Source organism: Heptranchias perlo, unplaced genomic scaffold, assembly GCF_035084215.1.
Source record: "Heptranchias perlo isolate sHepPer1 unplaced genomic scaffold, sHepPer1.hap1 HAP1_SCAFFOLD_65, whole genome shotgun sequence".
Lineage (NCBI taxonomy): Eukaryota > Metazoa > Chordata > Chondrichthyes > Hexanchiformes > Hexanchidae > Heptranchias > Heptranchias perlo.
The window spans coordinates 3,398,283-3,413,009 of record NW_027139677.1 but is presented as its reverse complement, the minus strand read 5'-3'; positions in this window follow the sequence as shown (position 1 = coordinate 3,413,009).

Sequence of the window (14,727 nt, the reverse complement as noted above, 5' to 3'; positions counted from 1 at the left end):
TTCTTGTCATTTTTTGTTGGTTTTCATCGAATGAACTTATTTCAGTCAGCTAGATCTTTCTTCTTCAAAGCAAAAAGATTTTATCTTCAAATACAAGAACTTTTCGTGGTTTTGATGGTTTTCAGCAAATGAACATATTTCAGCGAGCTGGAAGTTTTTTCCTTAATAGAGTAAGATTTTATCTTAAAATACAAGAACTTTTCGTGGTTCTTGTCAATTTTTGTTGGTTTTCATCTAATGAACTTATTTCAGTCAGCTAGATCTTTCTTCTTCAAAGCAAAAAGATTTTATCTTCAAATACAAGAACTTTTCGTGGTTCTTGTCAATTTTTGTTGGTTTTCATCTAATGAACTTATTTCAGTCAGCTAGATCTTTCTTCTTCAAAGCAAAAAGATTTTATCTTCAAATACAAGAACTTTTGGTGGTTTTGTTGGTTTTCAGCAAATGAACAGATTTCAGCGAGCTGGAAGTTTTTTCATGAATAGAGTAAAATTTTATCTTAAAATACAAGAACTTTTCGTGGTTCTTGTCATTTTTTGTTGGTTTTCATCTTATGAACTTATTTCAGTCAGCTAGATCTTTCTTCTTCAAAGCAAAAAGATTTTATCTTCAAATACAAGAACTTTTCGTGGTTTTGATGGTTTTCAGCAAATGAACATATTTCAGCGAGCTGGAAGTTTTTTCCTTAATAGAGTAAGATTTTATCTTAAAATACAAGAACTTTTCGTGGTTCTTGTCAATTTTTGTTGGTTTTCATCTAATGAACTTATTTCAGTCAGCTAGATCTTTCTTCGTCAAAGCATAAAGATTTTATCTTCAAATACAAGAACTTTTGCTGGTTTTGTTGGTTTTCAGCAAATGAACAGATTTCAGCGAGCTGGAAGTTTTTTCCTTAATAGAGTAAGATTTTATCTTAAAATACAAGAACTTTTCGTGGTTCTTGTCAATTTTTGTTGGTTTTCATCTAATGAACTTATTTCAGTCAGCTGGATCTTTCTTCTTCAAAGCAAAAAGATTTTATCTTCAAATACAAGAACTTTTCGTGGTTTTGTTGGTTTTCAGCAAATGAACATATTGCAGCGAGCTGGAAGTTTTTTCCTTAATAGAGTAAGATTTTATCTTAAAATACAAGAACTTTTCGTGGTTCTTGTCAATTTTTGTTGGTTTTCATCCAATGAACTTATTTCAGTCAGCTAGATCTTTCTTCGTCAAAGCAAAAAGATTTTATCTTCAAATACAAGAACTTTTGGTGGTTTTGTTGGTTTTCAGCAAATGAACATAATTCAGCGAGCTGGAAGTTTTTTCCTTAATAGAGTAAAATTTTATCTTAAAATACAAGAACTTTTCGTGGTTCTTGTCATTTTTTGTTGGTTTTCATCGAATGAACTTATTTCAGTCAGCTAGATCTTTCTTCTTCAAAGCAAAAAGATTTTATCTTCAAATACAAGAACTTTTCGTGGTTTTGATGGTTTTCAGCAAATGAACATATTTCAGCGAGCTGGAAGTTTTTTCCTTAATAGAGTAAGATTTTATCTTAAAATACAAGAACTTTTCGTGGTTCTTGTCAATTTTTGTTGGTTTTCATCTAATGAACTTATTTCAGTCAGCTAGATCTTTCTTCTTCAAAGCAAAAAGATTTTATCTTCAAATACAAGAACTTTTCGTGGTTTTGATGGTTTTCAGCAAATGAACATATCTCAGCGAGCTGGAAGTTTTTTCCTTAATAGAGTAAGATTTTATCTTAAAATACAAGAACTTTTCGTGGTTCTTGTCAATTTTTGTTGGTTTTCATCTAATGAACTTATTTCAGTCAGCTAGATCTTTCTTCTTCAAAGCAAAAAGATTTTATCTTCAAATACAAGAACTTTTGGTGGTTTTGTTGGTTTTCAGCAAATGAACAGATTTCAGCGAGCTGGAAGTTTTTTCATGAATAGAGTAAAATTTTATCTTAAAATACAAGAACTTTTCGTGGTTCTTGTCATTTTTTGTTGGTTTTCATCTTATGAACTTATTTCAGTCAGCTAGATCTTTCTTCTTCAAAGCAAAAAGATTTTATCTTCAAATACAAGAACTTTTCGTGGTTTTGTTGGTTTTCAGCAAATGAACATATTTCAGCGAGCTGGAAGATTTTTCCTTAATAGAGTAAGATTTTATCTTAAAATACAAGAACTTTTCGTGGTTCTTGTCAATTTTTGTTGGTTTTCATCTTATGAACTTATTTCAGTCAGCTGGATCTTTCTTCTTCAAAGCAAAAAGATTTTATCTTCAAATACAAGAACTTTTCGTGGTTTTGTTGGTTTTCAGCAAATGAACATATTTCAGCGAGCCAGAAGTTTTTTCCTTAATAGAGTAAGATTTTATCTTAAAATACAAGAAATTTTCGTGGTTCTTGTCAATTTTTGTTGGTTTTCATCTAATGAACTTATTTCAGTCAGCTAGATCTTTCTTCGTCAAAGCAAGAAGATTTTATCTTCAAATACAAGAACTTTTGGTGGTTTTGTTGGTTTTCAGCAAATGAACAGATTTCAGCGAGCTGGAAGTTTTTTCCTTAATAGAGTAAAATTTTATCTTAAAATACAAGAACTTTTCGTGGTTCTTGTCATTTTTTGTTGGTTTTCATCTAATGAACTTATTTCAGTCAGCTAGATCTTTCTTTTTCAAAGCAAAAAGATTTTATCTTCAAATACAAGAACTTTTCGTGGTTTTGATGGTTTTCAGCAAATGAACATATTTCAGCGAGCTGGAAGTTTTTTCCTTAATAGAGTAAGATTTTATCTTAAAATACAAGAAATTTTCGTGGTTCTTGTCAATTTTTGTTGGTTTTCATCTAATGAACTTATTTCAGTCAGCTGGATCTTTCTTCTTCAAAGCAAAAAGATTTTATCTTCAAATACAAGAACTTTTCGTGGTTTTGTTGGTTTTCAGCAAATGAACATATTTCAGCGAGCTGGAAGTTTTTTCCTTAATAGAGTAAGATTTTATCTTAAAATACAAGAACTTTTCGTGGTTCTTGTCAATTTTTGTTGGTTTTCATCGAATGAACTTATTTCAGTCAGCTGGATCTTTCTTCTTCAAAGCAAAAAGATTTTATCTTCAAATACAAGAACTTTTCGTGGTTTTGATGGTTTTCAGCAAATGAACATATTTCAGCGAGCTGGAAGTTTTTTCCTCAATAGAGTAAGATTTTATCTTAAAATACAAGAACTTTTCGTGGTTCTTGTCAATTTTTGTTGGTTTTCATCTAATGAACTTATTTCAGTCAGCTAGATCTTTCTTCTTCAAAGCAAAAAGATTTTATCTTCAAATACAAGAACTTTTCGTGGTTTTGATGGTTTTCAGCAAATGAACATATTTCAGCGAGCTGGAAGTTTTTTCCTTAATAGAGTAAGATTTTATCTTAAAATACAAGAACTTTTCGTGGTTCTTGTCAATTTTTGTTGGTTTTCATCTAATGAACTTATTTCAGTCAGCTAGATCTTTCTTCTTCAAAGCAAAAAGATTTTATCTTCAAATACAAGAACTTTTCGTGGTTTTGTTGGTTTTCAGCAAATGAACATATTTCAGCGAGCTGGAAGTTTTTTCCTTAATAGAGTAAGATTTTATCTTAAAATACAAGAACTTTTCGTGGTTCTTGTCAATTTTTGTTGGTTTTCATCTAATGAACTTATTTCAGTCAGCTGGATCTTTCTTCTTCAAAGCAAAAAGATTTTATCTTCAAATACAAGAACTTTTCGTGGTTTTGTTGGTTTTCAGCAAATGAACATATTTCAGCGAGCCAGAAGTTTTTCCTTTAATAGCGTAAGATATTATCTTAAAATACAAGAGGTTTTCGTGGTTCTTGTCAAATTTTGTTGGTTTTCATCTAATGAACTTATTTCAGTCAGCTAGATCTTTCTTCTTCAAAGCAAAAAGATTTTATCTTCAAATACAAGAACTTTTGGTGGTTTTGTTGGTTTTCAGCAAATGAACAGATTTCAGCGAGCTGGAAGTTTTTTCCTGAATAGAGTAAAATTTTATCTTAAAATACAAGAACTTTTCGTGGTTCTTGTCATTTTTTGTTGGTTTTCATCGAATGAACTTATTTCAGTCAGCTAGATCTTTCTTCTTCAAAGCAAAAAGATTTTATCTTCAAATACAAGAACTTTTCGTGGTTTTGTTGGTTTTCAGCAAATGAACATATTTCAGCGAGCTGGAAGTTTTTTCCTTAATGGAGTAAGATTTTATCTTAAAATACAAGAACTTTTCGTGGTTCTTGTCAATTTTTGTTGGTTTTCATCTAATGAACTTATTTCAGTCAGCTGGATCTTTCTTCTTCAAAGCAAAAAGATTTTATCTTCAAATACAAGAACTTTTCGTGGTTTTGATGGTTTTCAGCAAATGAACATATTTCAGCGAGCTGGAAGTTTTTTCCTTAATAGAGTAAGATTTTATCTTAAAATACAAGAACTTTTCGTGGTTCTTGTCAATTTTTGTTGGTTTTCATCTAATGAACTTATTTCAGTCAGCTAGATCTTTCTTCTTCAAAGCAAAAAGATTTTATCTTCAAATACAAGAACTTTTCGTGGTTTTGATGGTTTTCAGCAAATGAACATATTTCAGCGAGCTGGAAGTTTTTTCCTTAATAGAGTAAGATTTTATCTTAAAATACAAGAACTTTTCGTGGTTCTTGTCAATTTTTGTTGGTTTTCATCTAATGAACTTATTTCAGTCAGCTAGATCTTTCTTCTTCAAAGCAAAAAGATTTTATCTTCAAATACAAGAACTTTTGGTGGTTTTGTTGGTTTTCAGCAAATGAACAGATTTCAGCGAGCTGGAAGTTTTTTCCTTAATAGAGTAAGATTGTATCTTAAAATACAAGAACTTTTCGTGGTTCTTGTCATTTTTTGTTGGTTTTCATCTTATGAACTTATTTCAGTCAGCTAGATCTTTCTTCTTCAAAGCAAAAAGATTTTATCTTCAAATACAAGAACTTTTCGTGGTTTTGATGGTTTTCAGCAAATGAACATATTTCAGCGAGCTGGAAGTTTTTTCCTTAATAGAGTAAGATTTTATCTTAAAATACAAGAACTTTTCGTGGTTCTTGTCAATTTTTGTTGGTTTTCATCTAATGAACTTATTTCAGTCAGCTAGATCTTTCTTCGTCAAAGCAAAAAGATTTTATCTTCAAATACAAGAACTTTTGCTGGTTTTGTTGGTTTTCAGCAAATGAACAGATTTCAGCGAGCTGGAAGTTTTTTCCTTAATAGAGTAAAATTTTATCTTAAAATACAAGAACTTTTCGTGGTTCTTGTCATTTTTTGTTGGTTTTCATCGAATGAACTTATTTCAGTCAGCTAGATCTTTCTTCTTCAAAGCAAAAAGATTTTATCTTCAAATACAAGAACTTTTCGTGGTTTTGATGGTTTTCAGCAAATGAACATATTTCAGCGAGCTGGAAGTTTTTTCCTTAATGGAGTAAGATTTTATCTTAAAATACAAGAACTTTTCGTGGTTCTTGTCAATTTTTGTTGGTTTTCATCTAATGAACTTATTTCAGTCAGCTGGATCTTTCTTCTTCAAAGCAAAAAGATTTTATCTTCAAATACAAGAACTTTTCGTGGTTTTGTTGGTTTTCAGCAAATGAACATATTGCAGCGAGCTGGAAGTTTTTTCCTTAATAGAGTAAGATTTTATCTTAAAATACAAGAACTTTTCGTGGTTCTTGTCAATTTTTGTTGCTTTTCATCCAATGAACTTATTTCAGTCAGCTAGATCTTTCTTCGTCAAAGCAAAAAGATTTTATCTTCAAATACAAGAACTTTTGGTGGTTTTGTTGGTTTTCAGCAAATGAACAGATTTCAGCGAGCTGGAAGTTTTTTCCTTAATAGAGTAAAATTTTATCTTAAAATACAAGAACTTTTCGTGGTTCTTGTCATTTTTTGTTGGTTTTCATCGAATGAACTTATTTCAGTCAGCTAGATCTTTCTTCTTCAAAGCAAAAAGATTTTATCTTCAAATACAAGAACTTTTCGTGGTTTTGATGGTTTTCAGCAAATGAACATATTTCAGCGAGCTGGAAGTTTTTTCCTTAATAGAGTAAGATTTTATCTTAAAATACAAGAACTTTTCGTGGTTCTTGTCAATTTTTGTTGGTTTTCATCTAATGAACTTATTTCAGTCAGCTAGATCTTTCTTCTTCAAAGCAAAAAGATTTTATCTTCAAATACAAGAACTTTTCGTGGTTCTTGTCAATTTTTGTTGGTTTTCATCTAATGAACTTATTTCAGTCAGCTAGATCTTTCTTCTTCAAAGCAAAAAGATTTTATCTTCAAATACAAGAACTTTTGGTGGTTTTGTTGGTTTTCAGCAAATGAACAGATTTCAGCGAGCTGGAAGTTTTTTCATGAATAGAGTAAAATTTTATCTTAAAATACAAGAACTTTTCGTGGTTCTTGTCATTTTTTGTTGGTTTTCATCTTATGAACTTATTTCAGTCAGCTAGATCTTTCTTCTTCAAAGCAAAAAGATTTTATCTTCAAATACAAGAACTTTTCGTGGTTTTGATGGTTTTCAGCAAATGAACATATTTCAGCGAGCTGGAAGTTTTTTCCTTAATAGAGTAAGATTTTATCTTAAAATACAAGAACTTTTCGTGGTTCTTGTCAATTTTTGTTGGTTTTCATCTAATGAACTTATTTCAGTCAGCTAGATCTTTCTTCGTCAAAGCATAAAGATTTTATCTTCAAATACAAGAACTTTTGCTGGTTTTGTTGGTTTTCAGCAAATGAACAGATTTCAGCGAGCTGGAAGTTTTTTCCTTAATAGAGTAAGATTTTATCTTAAAATACAAGAACTTTTCGTGGTTCTTGTCAATTTTTGTTGGTTTTCATCTAATGAACTTATTTCAGTCAGCTGGATCTTTCTTCTTCAAAGCAAAAAGATTTTATCTTCAAATACAAGAACTTTTCGTGGTTTTGTTGGTTTTCAGCAAATGAACATATTGCAGCGAGCTGGAAGTTTTTTCCTTAATAGAGTAAGATTTTATCTTAAAATACAAGAACTTTTCGTGGTTCTTGTCAATTTTTGTTGGTTTTCATCCAATGAACTTATTTCAGTCAGCTAGATCTTTCTTCGTCAAAGCAAAAAGATTTTATCTTCAAATACAAGAACTTTTGGTGGTTTTGTTGGTTTTCAGCAAATGAACAGATTTCAGCGAGCTGGAAGTTTTTTCCTTAATAGAGTAAAATTTTATCTTAAAATACAAGAACTTTTCGTGGTTCTTGTCATTTTTTGTTGGTTTTCATCGAATGAACTTATTTCAGTCAGCTAGATCTTTCTTCTTCAAAGCAAAAAGATTTTATCTTCAAATACAAGAACTTTTCGTGGTTTTGATGGTTTTCAGCAAATGAACATATTTCAGCGAGCTGGAAGTTTTTTCCTTAATAGAGTAAGATTTTATCTTAAAATACAAGAACTTTTCGTGGTTCTTGTCAATTTTTGTTGGTTTTCATCTAATGAACTTATTTCAGTCAGCTAGATCTTTCTTCTTCAAAGCAAAAAGATTTTATCTTCAAATACAAGAACTTTTCGTGGTTTTGATGGTTTTCAGCAAATGAACATATCTCAGCGAGCTGGAAGTTTTTTCCTTAATAGAGTAAGATTTTATCTTAAAATACAAGAACTTTTCGTGGTTCTTGTCAATTTTTGTTGGTTTTCATCTAATGAACTTATTTCAGTCAGCTAGATCTTTCTTCTTCAAAGCAAAAAGATTTTATCTTCAAATACAAGAACTTTTGGTGGTTTTGTTGGTTTTCAGCAAATGAACAGATTTCAGCGAGCTGGAAGTTTTTTCATGAATAGAGTAAAATTTTATCTTAAAATACAAGAACTTTTCGTGGTTCTTGTCATTTTTTGTTGGTTTTCATCTTATGAACTTATTTCAGTCAGCTAGATCTTTCTTCTTCAAAGCAAAAAGATTTTATCTTCAAATACAAGAACTTTTCGTGGTTTTGATGGTTTTCAGCAAATGAACATATTTCAGCGAGCTGGAAGTTTTTTCCTTAATAGAGTAAGATTTTATCTTAAAATACAAGAACTTTTCGTGGTTCTTGTCAATTTTTGTTGGTTTTCATCTAATGAACTTATTTCAGTCAGCTAGATCTTTCTTCGTCAAAGCAAAAAGATTTTATCTTCAAATACAAGAACTTTTGGTGGTTTTGTTGGTTTTCAGCAAATGAACAGATTTCAGCGAGCTGGAAGTTTTTTCCTTAATAGAGTAAAATTTTATCTTAAAATACAAGAACTTTTCGTGGTTCTTGTCATTTTTTGTTGGTTTTCATCGAATGAACTTATTTCAGTCAGCTAGATCTTTCTTCTTCAAAGCAAAAAGATTTTATCTTCAAATACAAGAACTTTTCGTGGTTTTGATGGTTTTCAGCAAATGAACATATTGCAGCGAGCTGGAAGTTTTTTCCTTAATAGAGTAAGATTTTATCTTAAAATACAAGAACTTTTCGTGGTTCTTGTCAATTTTTGTTGGTTTTCATCCAATGAACTTATTTCAGTCAGCTAGATCTTTCTTCGTCAAAGCAAAAAGATTTTATCTTCAAATACAAGAACTTTTGGTGGTTTTGTTGGTTTTCAGCAAATGAACAGATTTCAGCGAGCTGGAAGTTTTTTCCTTAATAGAGTAAGATTTTATCTTAAAATACAAGAACTTTTCGTGGTTCTTGTCAATTTTTGTTGGTTTTCATCTAATGAACTTATTTCAGTCAGCTAGATCTTTCTTCTTCAAAGCAAAAAGATTTTATCTTCAAATACAAGAACTTTTCGTGGTTTTGATGGTTTTCAGCAAATGAACATATTTCAGCGAGCTGGAAGTTTTTTCCTTAATAGAGTAAGATTTTATCTTAAAATACAAGAACTTTTCGTGGTTCTTGTCAATTTTTGTTGGTTTTCATCTAATGAACTTATTTCAGTCAGCTAGATCTTTCTTCGTCAAAGCATAAAGATTTTATCTTCAAATACAAGAACTTTTGCTGGTTTTGTTGGTTTTCAGCAAATGAACAGATTTCAGCGAGCTGGAAGTTTTTTCCTTAATAGAGTAAGATTTTATCTTAAAATACAAGAACTTTTCGTGGTTCTTGTCAATTTTTGTTGGTTTTCATCTAATGAACTTATTTCAGTCAGCTGGATCTTTCTTCTTCAAAGCAAAAAGATTTTATCTTCAAATACAAGAACTTTTCGTGGTTTTGTTGGTTTTCAGCAAATGAACATATTGCAGCGAGCTGGAAGTTTTTTCCTTAATAGAGTAAGATTTTATCTTAAAATACAAGAACTTTTCGTGGTTCTTGTCAATTTTTGTTGGTTTTCATCCAATGAACTTATTTCAGTCAGCTAGATCTTTCTTCGTCAAAGCAAAAAGATTTTATCTTCAAATACAAGAACTTTTGGTGGTTTTGTTGGTTTTCAGCAAATGAACAGATTTCAGCGAGCTGGAAGTTTTTTCCTTAATAGAGTAAAATTTTATCTTAAAATACAAGAACTTTTCGTGGTTCTTGTCATTTTTTGTTGGTTTTCATCGAATGAACTTATTTCAGTCAGCTAGATCTTTCTTCTTCAAAGCAAAAAGATTTTATCTTCAAATACAAGAACTTTTCGTGGTTTTGATGGTTTTCAGCAAATGAACATATTTCAGCGAGCTGGAAGTTTTTTCCTTAATAGAGTAAGATTTTATCTTAAAATACAAGAACTTTTCGTGGTTCTTGTCAATTTTTGTTGGTTTTCATCTAATGAACTTATTTCAGTCAGCTAGATCTTTCTTCTTCAAAGCAAAAAGATTTTATCTTCAAATACAAGAACTTTTAGTGGTTTTGATGGTTTTCAGCAAATGAACATATCTCAGCGAGCTGGAAGTTTTTTCCTTAATAGAGTAAGATTTTATCTTAAAATACAAGAACTTTTCGTGGTTCTTGTCAATTTTTGTTGGTTTTCATCTAATGAACTTATTTCAGTCAGCTAGATCTTTCTTCTTCAAAGCAAAAAGATTTTATCTTCAAATACAAGAACTTTTGGTGGTTTTGTTGGTTTTCAGCAAATGAACAGATTTCAGCGAGCTGGAAGTTTTTTCATGAATAGAGTAAAATTTTATCTTAAAATACAAGAACTTTTCGTGGTTCTTGTCATTTTTTGTTGGTTTTCATCTTATGAACTTATTTCAGTCAGCTAGATCTTTCTTCTTCAAAGCAAAAAGATTTTATCTTCAAATACAAGAACTTTTCGTGGTTTTGATGGTTTTCAGCAAATGAACATATTTCAGCGAGCTGGAAGTTTTTTCCTTAATAGAGTAAGATTTTATCTTAAAATACAAGAACTTTTCGTGGTTCTTGTCAATTTTTGTTGGTTTTCATCTAATGAACTTATTTCAGTCAGCTAGATCTTTCTTCGTCAAAGCAAAAAGATTTTATCTTCAAATACAAGAACTTTTGGTGGTTTTGTTGGTTTTCAGCAAATGAACAGATTTCAGCGAGCTGGAAGTTTTTTCCTTAATAGAGTAAAATTTTATCTTAAAATACAAGAACTTTTCGTGGTTCTTGTCATTTTTTGTTGGTTTTCATCGAATGAACTTATTTCAGTCAGCTAGATCTTTCTTCTTCAAAGCAAAAAGATTTTATCTTCAAATACAAGAACTTTTCGTGGTTTTGATGGTTTTCAGCAAATGAACATATTGCAGCGAGCTGGAAGTTTTTTCCTTAATAGAGTAAGATTTTATCTTAAAATACAAGAACTTTTCGTGGTTCTTGTCAATTTTTGTTGGTTTTCATCCAATGAACTTATTTCAGTCAGCTAGATCTTTCTTCGTCAAAGCAAAAAGATTTTATCTTCAAATACAAGAACTTTTGGTGGTTTTGTTGGTTTTCAGCAAATGAACAGATTTCAGCGAGCTGGAAGTTTTTTCCTTAATGGAGTAAGATTTTATCTTAAAATACAAGAACTTTTCGTGGTTCTTGTCAATTTTTGTTGGTTTTCATCTAATGAACTTATTTCAGTCAGCTGGATCTTTCTTCTTCAAAGCAAAAAGATTTTATCTTCAAATACAAGAACTTTTCGTGGTTTTGTTGGTTTTCAGCAAATGAACATATCTCAGCGAGCTGGAAGTTTTTTCCTTAATAGAGTAAGATTTTATCTTAAAATACAAGAACTTTTCGTGGTTCTTGTCAATTTTTGTTGGTTTTCATCTAATGAACTTATTTCAGTCAGCTAGATCTTTCTTCTTCAAAGCAAAAAGATTTTATCTTCAAATACAAGAACTTTTGGTGGTTTTGTTGGTTTTCAGCAAATGAACAGATTTCAGCGAGCTGGAAGTTTTTTCCTGAATAGAGTAAAATTTTATCTTAAAATACAAGAACTTTTCGTGGTTCTTGTCATTTTTTGTTGGTTTTCATCGAATGAACTTATTTCAGTCAGCTAGATCTTTCTTCTTCAAAGCAAAAAGATTTTATCTTCAAATACAAGAACTTTTCGTGGTTTTGATGGTTTTCAGCAAATGAACATATTTCAGCGAGCTGGAAGTTTTTTCCTTAATGGAGTAAGATTTTATCTTAAAATACAAGAACTTTTCGTGGTTCTTGTCAATTTTTGTTGGTTTTCATCTAATGAACTTATTTCAGTCAGCTGGATCTTTCTTCTTCAAAGCAAAAAGATTTTATCTTCAAATACAAGAACTTTTCGTGGTTTTGTTGGTTTTCAGCAAATGAACATATTGCAGCGAGCTGGAAGTTTTTTCCTTAATAGAGTAAGATTTTATCTTAAAATACAAGAACTTTTCGTGGTTCTTGTCAATTTTTGTTGGTTTTCATCTAATGAACTTATTTCAGTCAGCTAGATCTTTCTTCTTCAAAGCAAAAAGATTTTATCTTCAAATACAAGAACTTTTCGTGGTTTTGATGGTTTTCAGCAAATGAACATATTTCAGCGAGCTGGAAGTTTTTTCCTTAATAGAGTAAGATTTTATCTTAAAATACAAGAACTTTTCGTGGTTCTTGTCAATTTTTGTTGGTTTTCATCTAATGAACTTATTTCAGTCAGCTAGATCTTTCTTCTTCAAAGCAAAAAGATTTTATCTTCAAATACAAGAACTTTTCGTGGTTTTGTTGGTTTTCAGCAAATGAACATATTGCAGCGAGCTGGAAGTTTTTTCCTTAATAGAGTAAGATTTTATCTTAAAATACAAGAACTTTTCGTGGTTCTTGTCAATTTTTGTTGGTTTTCATCTAATGAACTTATTTCAGTCAGCTAGATCTTTCTTCTTCAAAGCAAAAAGATTTTATCTTCAAATACAAGAACTTTTGGTGGTTTTGTTGGTTTTCAGCAAATGAACAGATTTCAGCGAGCTGGAAGTTTTTTCCTGAATAGAGTAAAATTTTATCTTAAAATACAAGAACTTTTCGTGGTTCTTGTCATTTTTTGTTGGTTTTCATCGAATGAACTTATTTCAGTCAGCTAGATCTTTCTTCTTCAAAGCAAAAAGATTTTATCTTCAAATACAAGAACTTTTCGTGGTTTTGATGGTTTTCAGCAAATGAACATATTTCAGCGAGCTGGAAGTTTTTTCCTTAATGGAGTAAGATTTTATCTTAAAATACAAGAACTTTTCGTGGTTCTTGTCAATTTTTGTTGGTTTTCATCTAATGAACTTATTTCAGTCAGCTGGATCTTTCTTCTTCAAAGCAAAAAGATTTTATCTTCAAATACAAGAACTTTTCGTGGTTTTGTTGGTTTTCAGCAAATGAACATATTGCAGCGAGCTGGAAGTTTTTTCCTTAATAGAGTAAGATTTTATCTTAAAATACAAGAACTTTTCGTGGTTCTTGTCAATTTTTATTGGTTTTCATCTAATGAACTTATTTCAGTCAGCTAGATCTTTCTTCTTCAAAGCAAAAAGATTTTATCTTCAAATACAAGAACTTTTCGTGGTTTTGATGGTTTTCAGCAAATGAACAGATTTCAGCGAGCTGGAAGTTTTTTCCTTAATAGAGTAAAATTTTATCTTAAAATACAAGAACTTTTCGTGGTTCTTGTCATTTTTTGTTGGTTTTCATCGAATGAACTTATTTCAGTCAGCTAGATCTTTCTTCTTCAAAGCAAAAAGATTTTATCTTCAAATACAAGAACTTTTCGTGGTTTTGATGGTTTTCAGCAAATGAACATATTTCAGCGAGCTGGAAGTTTTTTCCTTAATAGAGTAAGATTTTATCTTAAAATACAAGAACTTTTCGTGGTTCTTGTCAATTTTTGTTGGTTTTCATCTAATGAACTTATTTCAGTCAGCTAGATCTTTCTTCTTCAAAGCAAAAAGATTTTATCTTCAAATACAAGAACTTTTCGTGGTTTTGATGGTTTTCAGCAAATGAACATATCTCAGCGAGCTGGAAGTTTTTTCCTTAATAGAGTAAGATTTTATCTTAAAATACAAGAACTTTTCGTGGTTCTTGTCAATTTTTGTTGGTTTTCATCTAATGAACTTATTTCAGTCAGCTAGATCTTTCTTCTTCAAAGCAAAAAGATTTTATCTTCAAATACAAGAACTTTTGGTGGTTTTGTTGGTTTTCAGCAAATGAACAGATTTCAGCGAGCTGGAAGTTTTTTCCTGAATAGAGTAAAATTTTATCTTAAAATACAAGAACTTTTCGTGGTTCTTGTCATTTTTTGTTGGTTTTCATCGAATGAACTTATTTCAGTCAGCTAGATCTTTCTTCTTCAAAGCAAAAAGATTTTATCTTCAAATACAAGAACTTTTCGTGGTTTTGATGGTTTTCAGCAAATGAACATATTTCAGCGAGCTGGAAGTTTTTTCCTTAATGGAGTAAGATTTTATCTTAAAATACAAGAACTTTTCGTGGTTCTTGTCAATTTTTGTTGGTTTTCATCTAATGAACTTATTTCAGTCAGCTGGATCTTTCTTCTTCAAAGCAAAAAGATTTTATCTTCAAATACAAGAACTTTTCGTGGTTTTGTTGGTTTTCAGCAAATGAACATATTGCAGCGAGCTGGAAGTTTTTTCCTTAATAGAGTAAGATTTTATCTTAAAATACAAGAACTTTTCGTGGTTCTTGTCAATTTTTATTGGTTTTCATCTAATGAACTTATTTCAGTCAGCGAGATCTTTCTTCTTCAAAGCAAAAAGATTTTATCTTCAAATACAAGAACTTTTCGTGGTTTTGATGGTTTTCAGCAAATGAACATATTTCAGCGAGCTGGAAGTTTTTTCCTTAATAGAGTAAGATTTTATCTTAAAATACAAGAACTTTTCGTGGTTCTTGTCAATTTTTGTTGGTTTTCATCTAATGAACTTATTTCAGTCAGCTAGATCTTTCTTCTTCAAAGCAAAAAGATTTTATCTTCAAATACAAGAACTTTTCGTGGTTTTGTTGGTTTTCAGCAAATGAACATATTTCAGCGAGCTGGAAGTTTTTTCCTTAATAGAGTAAGATTTTATCTTAAAATACAAGAACTTTTCGTGGTTCTTGTCAATTTTTGTTGGTTTTCATCTTATGAACTTATTTCAGTCAGCTGGATCTTTCTTCTTCAAAGCAAAAAGATTTTATCTTCAAATACAAGAACTTTTGGTGGTTTTGTTGGTTTTCAGCAAATGAACATATTTCAGCGAGCTGGAAGTTTTTTCCTTAATAGAGTAAGATTTTATCTTAAAATACAAGAACTTTTCGTGGTTCTTGTCAATTTTTGTTG